This window comes from Macrobrachium nipponense, chromosome 39, assembly GCF_015104395.2.
Source record: "Macrobrachium nipponense isolate FS-2020 chromosome 39, ASM1510439v2, whole genome shotgun sequence".
NCBI classification, from domain to species: Eukaryota; Metazoa; Arthropoda; class Malacostraca; order Decapoda; family Palaemonidae; genus Macrobrachium; species Macrobrachium nipponense.
Window position 1 is genome coordinate 31,825,718 of NC_061099.1, and position 13,661 is coordinate 31,839,378.

At 43.8% G+C, this 13,661-nt stretch overlaps 1 protein-coding gene across 3 annotated transcripts in view; it reads left to right on the forward strand.

The window, feature by feature from the left end:
• Window positions 1-13,661, forward strand: part of LOC135210268 (mediator of RNA polymerase II transcription subunit 24-like) — an 88,002-nt gene that overhangs the window by 14,664 nt on the left and 59,677 nt on the right. The gene's annotated exons all lie outside the window — the stretch shown is intronic.

Sequence of the window (13,661 nt, forward strand, 5' to 3'; positions counted from 1 at the left end):
GCACTGTCAAAAGAAAAGAAAAAAAAAAGTCAAATGATATATCTTTCATTCCTTTTACCGTGCTACCGTTCGATATTCTCTCTCTCTCTCTTGTCCAACCTGACTTTCCTCAACCCTCTCTTAACAGTTGTTCTATACTGCAAGCAACTGCAGTATGAAATATATAATATATATATATATATATATATATATAAATATATATTTTATATATATATATATATATATATATATTATATAATCTTGCTTTCGTTTTCTTGTAGGAAAAGAGAATGGTTCTGCTTACCAGTACGAAAAGGAAGACGACCCTGGCGTTCACAATTGAACGCATCGTTGGTTTAATCTTCGCTCCGTAACTCATCTTCTGCTGCAAATGACACCTGGCTTCTTTTAAATTAATCTGGAACGTATGCCTTTTGCTAATGGTGGCCACAAAATTCAATCATTTCGCTTTCTACGGGGTTACTCAAGGCAGATGTATACAGTCCCTTATTAAGTGTTAACGGTATAGCAGCCTTTTAATGCTAGCTTCTTGGTATACGAGTTTACTGAATCCGTCTGCTTCTTGCAACTTACTTATTTGAATCCTGCTTCCTCGTCGCGTGTTTATAGAAAAACATGACTTTTTGCCATCTTTTATGGCAATTTTCTCCCTGCTGTTAATCGTTTTTTTTTTCAGATCACATGGCACTTTCTGCGTGTTTACTTCCTTTTCCCCTCTTTCGATTATTTGTAAATAGATTTTTAAACGTTGAAGGAAATCGTCATGTGCCTAAAGTTGCAGTTCTTCTCACTTCGTGCTTAAATTCAAATGAATGTTAATTGTTTATAAGACGCCTAAATTCCTCTTGCAACCTGTTCGCTAAACTCGGCCTACTCTTACCACTCGCTCCATAATTTCAAATAATTGTCGCTTATTTGTACGACTCTGGTTTGTCTTGCAATGTGCTCATTTAACTCGGTCTTCGTACGTAAATTAGATCGAATGTCATCAAACTCTGCCAACCTCGTTCGGTGAAAACTTGCGCACAATGAATGGCTTTACTTTGACGTCGCACTGTCGAAACGAACGCGACGCGCACGCGCAGTGTGTGGCTGCTGCTGCTGCACCACGACTAAACTAACCTTCCTTCCTGGCGGCTTCCTCGCCACTTCTCGAAATCACCAAGTCAGAAAGATTTACTATTAAAAGAGGCGTGATGTCACCGCACACTCGGGAGCCCTTCATGTGTAGTAGGTTGGTTTGTGGGGGTTGTTATAAGCTGCTGCGCGCACGTGCAGTGATTTCACTCGTCAAATATATAGGTTTATATAAATATATATAAATATTCATAGAGGCCATTATGCTCACATAACATTAACGTTTCCTGTTTTCTTCCTCTCCCAAATACACACACACACACACACACCACACACACACACACATATATATATATATATATATATATATATATATATATATATATATATATATATATATATATATATATATATATATTGTTACGTATATAGCGGGCCTTGAGAGAGGCTAGATACGTAAACGGAAGTAATTTAGGGATTTCAAGAGGGAATTGCTTTAACTTACCGTAAGCTGAAAGTTATTATCAATTTCTTTAGAGGGAAGGTCGCCAGAAAACTCAGCTCGTTACTTAACAACTATTTATTTACTAAAAGGCCCGTGCTGGGCTGGAGAAAAGGTAAATGATGGCTCCATTGAGCTGTTATAGCTGGTTTTCATACACTTGGGGTAATGCACACTTGCGGGCAGAGACGGCACGTGACTCATGGAATCTGGAAAAAGAATCCCAGATTAAACGAGATAAAAGAAAAAATGACTTCTTGCTTTGATTAATTAATTCTCTAATACTGGGGAGAAGGAACTTTTAAGGTTTCACTGAAGTATGCAATGACTCCATTGGTCTGGGACGATCACACAAGGGGAAGCATGCGGCCATGAGGCAGTGAGAGGGAACAAAAGGATGAATTCCTTTTGTTGCTGGAAATTGAATTGGGAGAATGAGGATCAAAATTATAATAGGTGATAAGGGACTGGCAATATGTTGTTTCACAAGACGTACCTGGATGTCGTGTTCAGTGTGGACCTTTGTAGAAAATGTGGCTCTTTGTAGAAAAGCATGGGGGCCCCTTTGTCTGAGGCCTGGGTCATCGGCGCGCCACTCACGCCCTGGGTAGGCCTAACAGGAAGGCAGGTAATTTGACCTCTGTCCGAGATCACGTCTCGCAGCCGACTGAGACAGAATTCAGTTGGGTTGCTTGGGGGTTGGAGGTCAGCTTAACCCCCACGATCAAGGCAAATCCTGGAAAACAAGCATACAGCCAGCAGAGGGGTCACAGGAAAGAGAGCTTAAGGTATAGGTCTAAGAAGTACCAATCTGCCTACACCCTTCCCTTTTGAGATACGTCCCTACAGCTGATAAAAGACTCTTTTCCCCCAACTGGGGAACTTCCTATCTCTAGCTGGCGGGTTTTGGGTTTCCCGCGTTTACTAAAAATCAGCTGATATTCTAAAGAAATGGCTGCCGTTTTCCAAATTGAATTAATTAATTAATTGCGGGGTAGACGAACGATCTATAAACGTCACAGCTCCCCCTGTTAAGAAGGCATTCACTCCCTTTCGGGCGTGAAGGTCTTGGCTTAAATAAATTGATCGTCTCGACTACCCAGTTCTCCTACTCCAACTTGAAGTTTTTTGAGCAGCGATAAAGCTAACTACAGTGGCCTACCTAACTTATAGGCAAAGATGCTAAGTGTACTAACTTAATGGAGTAATGTAGTCTAGCCTAAGTAATAACTACGGGTTGTCTTGTGACGACAGTCTACTCTACCCCTAGATAAGGTTACTTGAAAATTATACTTTCTACTAACGTAATGCCCTGGTACTAAATCATTAGCCTAACCTACTCAATACAGTTAAAGGGAGACGCAATCATTCCAGAGTGTGGTACGCACAGCAGTAGTTCAGCGACGGAACTGTTAAAATACATAATGAGAGGTAATGATCGTGGGGTGGGGATGATGAGTGGTTAATTGACCAGGAGGGAAATGCAATGAGGTAATTATATTTAAGTGAGGGTTAGTATTACAATTTGGAGCTAGGGGTTAGAGGGTTAGTTCTACTGGCAGAGATCAGGCTGGCTACCTTCTCTGGGTAGGTGCCAGGATCATTCTGCAAATGAATGCGACCCTGTACCTCGGGCACAGGTGTCAAGGAGAGCATGTGGCTCTTGGGTTAGTTTGTTAATGACGTCCCTTCTTCTTCTTCTTATTCCTCCAGGACCTGGCTATACCAGTCCTTGGAGTAGACGGAGGCACCGACTCTGGGGAAAGGCCAGAAACGCCGGCAGGAGCAGAGGCAGTGGTAGCCTGAGGGATTGCAGGATAACACCCTACTTCGGTATCTGCAGCAACCGTTGTAGGGGTGGAACCTACTGCAGGGGAGGCCCTCACTCCGGCTGCTGCGACAGCCGTCGTAAGGGGAAAACTCCAGGCTGACTCCTGGTCGGGCAGTTCCTGGTTTTCCAGAGGAGGTATGAAGGTTAGGTCTGCCGGCACTAGCTCGGGGCCAGGCGCAGAAGTCAAGTTCGGTGGTGGCTCTACGCCCAGGCTGGACGGAGCTTGGCACTGCTCAGTGCTGCCAAGTGGCACTGGCAGAGAGTTGAGGTCGACTGGACCTGTGGCGGGTACTGGAGGTGCAATACCTCTCAGCGTGCCCTTGGAAATGGGAGACCTCAGGTCATGCCCTAGGATAAGGTCGTAACCTCCTGGAAGGTAGCTTGCAACTGCAAGTGTACATACCTTGGCAAGGTGAGGTCGTACGACTCTCAATTGGACGGTGGGAAGGATCATCTTACTATGATTGATGCCTTCAATCGTGATCAGTTGCCGTCTATCAGTGGTAGCCCCTCGGGGGATTTGATCTTCCCGTATCAGGGAGATTTGAGCGCCGGAGTCATCAAAGGCTCTGACATGGCTTGGTGGATAATGACCTTGGATGGGTGCGATGGTTATAGGGCCCTGAGCTGGGGGTCCTAGTAACGAAGGATTGGTAAAACATGCCAATAGCGATGGCAGGAATATTGTAATTCGCGCACCCTACGTAGTTGGCAGACATGTGACCCTTGCGGCCCACAGTCTCGGAGCAGAACTGGTTCGAGAACTTCTTCTGTGGCATTGGACGGTAAGGCCGAGATGGCCCCACAGGTTGCGAATCTGTGGAGTCACCAAGGCTGGCAGTGTGCTCTGGCACAGGTGAAGAGTCCTCTCTGGCCGTGATTTGAGGTGGTGAGGTAGCTTGGCCCTGGAGTGGTGTGGGGGAGGGACATCCCCAGAGGAGGTCCCGTCCCAATAGGAAACCTACTCCATGCCGAATCGTACGTACCAACACCTAGGCGGTGAGGTTTGGTGCACCAAGGAGTGGTGACCTGCAGGACGACTGTGGGAACGGTCTTGGACTGCCCTTCGACCCAAGTCATGGCCCACCTGATGTGCTCGTCAACTGTGGCACTGGCTGGCACTTGGTCCCGGTCTATAAGACACAGATCGGAGCCGGTATCTACCGTAACTGGCAGAGTCACAGGTAGGGTAGAGCCATCCAGGGTGCCACTGTGACTGAAGAGGTCCACACCCGCTCAGGGTGAGACCTGGACTCGGGCATAACGGCCGAGGGGGGGTTGTGGCACTGATCAGGTGGACGTGCCGGGTCGAAGGCACGTGCTTGGGGCACCCGGGATATCCAGGGGAGTAGTGCCCTGGTAGCCCCACAGGCTCTGCAGGAGTCCCTCTGCTGGGCTGTCTCCGGAAGGCATCTGATTGGTCTTGAGAGGAGGCTGAGGCACCGTTCGGTGGCCTAGGAGGGTTCTGAGGGGGTTTGTGGCTCTCAGCGCTCTTGAGGCGGCACTCTGCTGCGAGGTGACCCACTTTCTTGCAAACGTTGCAAGTCCGTGGGTGTCCTTGGTGGGCGTCCTTTGGCCGAGTGGATCCAGAGAGATGACCGGGTGGCACTATGGCGTCGGTGGGCGGTGCTGTTGAGAGGGGTTTTGAAGGAGGTCTCCCAGTCGTCAGCCAGGCGACAAGCTTCCGCAAGTGTCTTGGGTTGCTTGTCGTTAAGGTGCACTGCGAGTGGCCCAGGTACACACTGGTAGAGGTCTTCCAGCATGATCCTGTTAAACAGGTCCTGGAACTCGGTGCACGACATGGCCTCGAGCCAGCGCTTTCCGGCTTGGATTTTGTGGTAGGAGTAATCTCCCCAGGCCCAACCAACTTCCTTTGCCTGACCTCTGAAACGCTGCCTCCACCTCTCCGGGGTGATTTCATAGGCCTTTGTAATGACCCGGCGAACTTCCACCAGGTCCCCCTCGCTGACCCTGATCCAGTGAGCGGAGGGCAGTCTTAGCCTTGCCGTCCAGGTGCTTGGCAAGCAGGGCGGCCCTCTCTATCTCAGTGGTAGGGTAGTTTTCGAATAAGGCTTCCACTTCTTCCAGCCATGCCTCGGGCTCATCCTCAGTCCACTTCGGGATGAGAGCGTTAATGCTGGCAATAGGGTTGGACGACACTGTAGGCGTGGGGCTGGGAGCTGGCTGCATGGCTAGGGCTTCGGCGTTCACCTGTCGTGCCTTCTCCACCTCGAGCTCCTTCTCCTTGAGAGCTAGCTCATGCTTCCTCTCTTCTTCCCTTGCCTTCCTCTCTGCTTCTTTTTCCTTCCTCTCTGCTTCTTTTTCCTTCCTCTCTGCTTCTCTGGCGGCTCTCTCTTGCAGGAGCAGATCATCCACCTGCCCCTTCACCCACTGGGTGAGTTCCTGCCCAGTGTAACCGGAGTTCGTGCCCAGAGCCATGAGGGTCTGGAGCCTTTCCAGCTCCATGGATATATGTGGTTGGGCAGCAGAAGCCATTTCCTTAGGCTGCAGTGGAGGCTTGGATGAGAAAAAAAAATCTTAAAGGACTGGGTGCTCTGTGGCACTTTGGGGAGTGGCACCTTCTGATGAGGCGGACAAATCAAATGGAGTGTGCGGCGCACGTCACACTAAGGGGCGTTCCGCAGGACGGACACGCAGGTAGAATGGCTACCTGTACGGCCTGTACAGGTGCAATGGCACTTATAAGGAGGCGCTCCTTGTTTGGAGCACTGGTATCGTGCTGGTGTGTCCCGTCGGACGACACTAGATGCAGTATACTTAAGTATACCGAAGTGAAAGGGCACTGCTCATGGCAGAGTGTAATGGTGGAGGAGAGAAAGTAAAAGGTGGGAGTACTTCAGCAGCCAGTCGATGGACAGTGTCAAGAATTAGTGGCACTGTGAAATGGTAAGACCTGACGTGCACTGGTGGTGGCCAGTCCTAAACTGGTAACGACTTCCCTGTCTGGAAGTAATGAATTTGCGTGGCACACTGTGCGAATTGTGCTTGCGGTATACGCAAGTCTTTTGTGATAAAAAATGAACAAGACCACTCGGGCAACGACAGGTAATGATAATTGAAAATGCTCAGTCCCTCGCTGAAGTACTCGGTAAATGAAATAAATAAATGTTTGCAAACTGCAATGGACACATGCGCGTACGTATCACGCTGTGTAAATGAAAGACACAAGAGACTAAAATAAGGTTAATTCGGCATGCTATAATTAATGGTAAGATGTAGTACTCTTGGCTTCGTGAATACTGTGTTCTGGTTTTCTCTCTCTCTCTCTCTCTCTCTCTCTCGGAGAGGGTGAAAAATGATATATGAATGAACTCCCTTATATTTGAATTGAACTACTAATGTTAGTTTAATATGACGCAACTTGCGTTAAATGATTTACTTACGTTAACGTGAAATGAAAGAATTGCTTTAGAAAACGTTTTATGAAAAAATGATAACGCGCTCGCGGTGAACGATGTTTACGTTAATGTTAGCGGCTTGCGCTTATGAAATGATTTGCGTTTCAATATGAAATTTACAAAGACGCGTTTTACGTTAACAATTCTTGCAAGTGACTCTACTTTTAAGATTTACGTTAACTTTACGTAAGGACAAGTGAAAAATTACGGTAAGGATTTGAAAACGATGTTAGCAAACAATTGTAAATGAGGTTACGTTAAGTGAAATGAAATTTTTGTTTCGCTCAGCGCGCGAGTGAGCGATGCGAGGTGAAACACGTGAGGCGAGAAGAGCGGGTTAGCACCACGGTGTGCTAGCATTGATGGCGAATCAGCTGATTCTCTGTAAATGCGAAGGCAATTTACAACACAAAATTCTACTTTCTTATTCCAGGCGAATTACGTTAATTTCTCTGGCAGGACGATAGATACTAGTACCGAGATTGATATTATTTACGTTAAAACTTTGAGACTTACGTTACTTTGCTTAAATGGTTTAGATAATTCTGAAAGGCATAAAAACATGGCTGCCGCTGTGAGCGAAAACGAAGGCTGGTTGAGACCGCGCAGGCGCGAAAGTGCGCTAAGCTGAATTAGCTGAGAGGTAGCGGTTACCAACACTTGGAATGAAAACTAAGTTAAAAATGGATTCCCTAACATATCACAGACAAAAGAATTGTACACTTCTTTTGCCGTAACTATTAGTAAAACACTCCTAACTAGCTAGGCTTTCTAATACAGCAATAAACCCTGGCAAAGCACTTCCTAGTTTGATCTGGTCCTTTCTGGCATCTATCTGCACACGTGTTCGTGTAAGCTCCTACGACAACAATGCGATTTACAAAACAGAATTCGCTCGGCGCTCTGGCCGTTACAATAATAAGAATATTTCTACCTTCACATTTGTTTAACACACTTCTACAATAAAAATACTTAAACTAACATTGGTTATAGAATAATCATATTAATGAATGGAATATCTTACCGTGGGTCAGTGTGTCTTCTTTCCCTGCAAGTGTGCTTGATTTGCTTTTTGTAAAATAATTTACAGTTTACGTTTTACAACGGATAACGCGATTTACAAGCTTTTTTAAGCAAGCCCGGATTAGATCCTCGGCGAGGTCGACAATGTTACGTATATAGCGGGCCTTGAGAGAGGCTAGATACGTAAACGGAAGTAATTTAGGGATTTCAAGAGGGAATTGCTTTAACTTACCGTAAGCTGAAAGTTATTATCAATTTCTTTAGAGGGAAGGTCGCCAGAAAACTCAGCTCGTTACTTAGCAACTATTTATTTACTAAAAGGCCCGTGCTGGGCTGGAGAAAAGGTAAATGATGGCTCCATTGAGCTGTTATAGCTGGTTTTCATACACTTGGGGTAATGCACACTTGCGGGCAGAGACGGCACGTGACTCATGGAATCTGGAAAAGAATCCCAGATTAAACGAGATAAAAGAAAAAATGACTTCTTGCTTTGATTAATTAATTCTCTAATACTGGGGAGAAGGAACTTTTAAGGTTTCACTGAAGTATGCAATGACTCCATTGGTCTGGGACGATCACACAAGGGGAAGCATGCGGCCATGAGGCAGTGAGAGGAACAAAAGGGATGAATTCCTTTTGTGCTGGAAAATTGAATTGGGAGAATGAGGATCAAAATTATAATAGGTGATAAGGGACTGGCAATATGTTGTTTCACAAGACGTACCTGGATGTCGTGTTCAGTGTGGACCTTTGTAGAAAATGTGGCTCTTTGTAGAAAAGCATGGGGGCCCCTTTGTCTGAGGCCTGGGTCATCGGCGCGCCACTCACGCCCTGGGTAGGCCTAACAGGAAGGCAGGTAATTTGACCTCTGTCCGAGATCACGTCTCGCAGCCGACTGAGACAGAATTCAGTTGGGTTGCTTGGGGGTTGGAGGTCAGCTTAACCCCCCACGATCAAGGCAAATCCTGGAAAACAAGCATACAGCCAGCAGAGGGGTCACAGGAAAGAGAGCTTAAGGTATAGGTCTAAGAAGTACCAATCTGCCTACACCCTTCCCTTTTGAGATATGTCCCTACAGCTGATAAAAGACTCTTTTCCCCCAACTGGGGAACTTCCTATCTCTAGCTGGCGGGTTTGGGTTTCCCGCGTTTACTAAAAATCAGCTGATATTCTAAAGAAATGGCTGCCGTTTTCCAAATTGAATTAATTAATTAATTGCGGGGTAGACGAACGATCTATAAACGTCACAATATATATATATATAATATATATATATATATATAATATATATATAGATATATATTATATATATAATATATATATATCTATATATATATAAACGTTGACTTTTTTCAAGTTCCATCCATATAGAGCTGTTCAGTTGAATTCAAAATTTATTCATGGAAAGAACAACGCAGTTATGTACTGTATACAAATAATATGCAATGCATAATGATTCCTTTAATTTACTTAAACTGAAAGAATGTATTGCTAAATGGAAGGAAAATGAAGTGATGTATATATATATATATATATATATATATATATATTATATATATATAGATATATATATATATTCATTTCACGATTGCAACGGGGAGCAAGTGCCCCCTCTAGCCCCTATGTGCGGGCGCCCATGAGAGAGAGAGAGAAATAAGATGCGTGTAAAATTATCATATGAATTTGATTAGCAACACTACTATTTGAGAAAGTATCTCTCTCTCTCTCTCTTTTAAGAAATTAAGACATCTACTATTTCCTAAAGGTAATCCCAGTTGGCCCACAACGTCAATATCTCTCTCTCTCTCTCTCTCTCTCTCTCTCTCTCTCTCTCTCTCTCTCTCTCTCTCTCTCTCTCTCTATTGTACTAAGGTTTTTCTTTCCTTCTCCAAATAGGAGGCTTCATTTTGAGAATGTGCTTTATCTCAACGACGTAACTTCCCTTCCTGGTTTTGAGGGAAACTAATGAAATCCGTGTTGCGTGGATTATGGAATTTCGTAGCGTATCGGATAAACCTCACGCCCTTCGATACGCCAGAATCCTAGGCCAAACCCTGAGGCCAAATTTGGGCGTAGGAAGGCCTTGGTTATCCCGCGGTCCAGAACTAAGCCCTTTCATCATAAGTCCCAGTACTTGGCCTTTGACGGGAATTCTATATTCTTTAATATTCCATATCTGTAGCACAAGTATACGCCTACTGTAGGGTGAGAGGAACTTATCTTTTGTACAAGTATATACGCCTACTGTAGGGTATGGGGACCATATATGCAGTACAAGCATACGCCTACTGTAGGGTGAGGCGACCGTTTCCGTAGTACAAGCATAGTATACCTACTGTATGGTGAAGCGACCATATCCTTCTATAGGATGAGGAGACCATATCTATAGTACAAGTATAGGACTACTGTAGGGTGAGGCGACCTTATCTGTAGTACAAGTATGCGCCTACTGTAGAGTGAGGAGACCAAATCTGTAGTACAAGTATATGCCTACTGTAGGGTGAGGGGACCATATATACAGTACAAGTATATGCCTACTGTAGGTTGAGGAGATCATATCTGTAGTACAAGTATATACGCCTACTGTAGGTATAGTACTAACCCCTGGGGGATCAAAAATAGCATTTATTGATATACTTTGTCGATCAGACAATATAGAAATAATGTAGAAATGGGTGTATATGATACTTTGATGCCGAGGGGCTTAGACTAAACACAACGCCCCATTGAGCTTCCGCCATGTTTAGTACTATAGCATCTCGTAGGAGGTGCATATGCATACCAGGTTAATACCCTCTTGTACTTAACTTCCGGATCTCTTTATCTCACAGTCCAACCACTTCAGCCCCCTCTTTCCATTGCCCCCAGAGTGCCGGAAGTGCCCGGGTGCCTGGCTTGACAGCTTAGATTTCATAAAATCAAACATTTGGACAATGTCGCCGAAACTAAGGCGTATGTCGGACACGACTCCCACTTTGGGAACCTTGCTCATTTATTTCTTCAGTGTCCGAAACAAGACAGAAACTCATTCGTCCTTATTAAGTTCATTTGTGTCATTTCCTTCTCCGCTGTGGAGGCATTACGGCAAACGGCGCCCACCCCCAACCCCCACCCAAGGATTTGCCATGGAAAATGAAGTCAAATCATAGCCTGTAATAGTTCTTCCTTTGCGTCATTTTCCGAGATGCTGACCGACAAGATGGCCATTTCTCATGCAATAACACTTTTTTTCGTACATTTCCATGATTCCATCTGTCTCAGATTGTGTGAATGGAGAGAGTTCTTTCAAGAAATGTCTGCAAACCTTCAGTTAGCTGCATTGTCAAACTTTCCTTTGCATGAATTTACTGTAAATCATGAGAAATTTGCTGTTTGTTCTCGAAGATGGAAAGACCAGGTCACCTTACAATTCATCATGAGAGAGAGAGAGAAAGAGAGAGAGACTGAAGGCTGAACGAATTTCAAGAAAATTGAATAATTAATTCCTTATTATGCCGTTAAGCTATATTCAGTACACCTCACGCGGTACACTGTAGGCATTACTTAAGGATCTTTGTATAGCGTCCCTTCGGCCCCTATAGATGCAACCCCTTTTATCATTCCTTTTACTGTAACCTTAACGCTTCCGTTCATTATCATTCTTCCTTGTTACGTTTTCCACCTTTCTTCTAACAATAAAATTTATTGTTTCATAGTGCAGCTGTTTCGATGTTTTCCTCCTGCTACGCGAGTGTACCTGTTGGCGGGTAAACAACCATTCTATGATAGTCCTATATTCAGCTAATATTATATATATATATATATATATATATATATATATATATATATATATATATATATATATATATGACTGGTAAAAATGTTCTGTAACAACAGAGTTCCATCTAATAAAAGGAGCCCATAAAAACACCAAAATAGAGAAAAAGTACTATATTTCAGAGACTGCTGTCTCCCTCTTCATCTACCTGAAGGGGGAGACAGCAGTCTCTGAAATATAGTACTTTTTCTCTATTTTGGTGTTTTTTATGGGCTCCTTTTATTAGATATATATATATGTGTGTGTGTGTGTGTGTGTGTGTGTGTATGCAAATGACCGAGAATATAAGTAAATAAATGAATCACATATTAATATAATATATATATAAAATAATATACCTGACCATAATAACCCCTAAAAAGAGTGTGGAAACTTTGTCCACGCGAAGTAAAATAAGGACCCAACTTCTACACCGGAGGCCGCATTTGAGGCGGTGATATTGAATAATGACAGACTGGCTCCCTTCAGGATGCTCTGCGCAGTTCGAGCTGACTGACAAATAGTATGCGGGTTTTCCACAGGTGTGGAAGATTGTCTTTGGTCTTTCTAAAGAATAGATACCGTTTCCCCACAAGTTCATGGCTGTGGCGTTTACTTAAATTACGGCGGTTCTTAATTAAGAAGCCCAATTAATTACGAGTGACAGCCACCGTGCAGTCGAGTCATTACGAAAATCACGGAAAAGGCGCCAGAGACGACGGAAGTAATTTTCCAACGAATATGTAATTGCGCGCGAGGTATTCCGTGCGATTACGTAAAATAACGTGGAAAGGACGGCGTAAGTGTCTTGTTATGAGAAATGTCGGGAAACAAGTCCCCGAGCGAGGCTGTCTTGACGTTTCTCTCGTGCATGGTGCACCGTTTGCATTGGAGTGGCCGGAAGTGACGAATTTGTTGCAAGCGTCCCGCGGAGTGTGAATCGCCCGTTGGAGATAAGACGCTGGAACTGAGGGTAATTTGTTTACAAGAAACAGACGCTGGTGTTCCCACGATTTGCTGAAAAAAACCAACCAGAAGCTGAAATCGTGAGACCGAATAATTATTAGAATAGGGAAACGGAAAATGGTTTAATCCTGTGCTGTACTGACAAATGCCCGTACAAAAAAAAAAATGATTTATAGAAAAAGAAACCTCCCGTAAAATATGTCAGCCAAGAAATGTGTGAACTAGAACTGTTTATATCAGAAGAAACATGTCAAATGTATAGATTTTAATAATAAGGAAGGTTATCTGCCATAAGAAGAAGGTTCTGGATGGTATCCGGTCATTTTGCTCACATGCCATTTCGCCACACTATGGATTCATTTCGCCCCCCACACTGTGGAGTCATTTCGCCCACACTGCGGATTCATTGAAAATACATGGTAATTATGCATATAAATACTCCAACAATGCATAGTTATCGTTGGACATGACATGGGATGTGTTTGGTGAATGACCTTATATGTGGGCGAATTGACTCTTATTATTTGGGCAAATTGACGTGTGGGCGAATTGATGTGTGGGCGAAATGACCGAGTCCCACAAAGAGGTCACGTTTATATATAAAGAAATATTGTACGGACCGATTTCCTCTACAGAGAGGTCACCTTTATAAAAAAAAATATTTGTTTCCTACTTCGAACATATTTCGACCAGCCTTCTGGAACTTGGATTAAATTCGAAGTCAGAAGTTCTACTGTAGAGCGTATATTCTATTTGTTTCCCCAAGTATTGCTAAGTATTAATATTTAGAAAATAAATAGAAAATTCCCTGTAAACTTTTGAAGAAGTTAAAAGTTGGTGACATAACATTGTTCGATTACTTTTGTTTGGGCTTCAGCTACTTTGCTACGAATACCTAACGTTTTTGTAATATGCACGGGGTTCTTTTTTATTTATAAATAATCCAGAATACCATTTGTATTTTTTATAATTAGTTTCACGACAACTCGTCTTGTAATGATAACATGTAATATTGATTTTCATGAAATGAAGGGAATCGAACGTTGC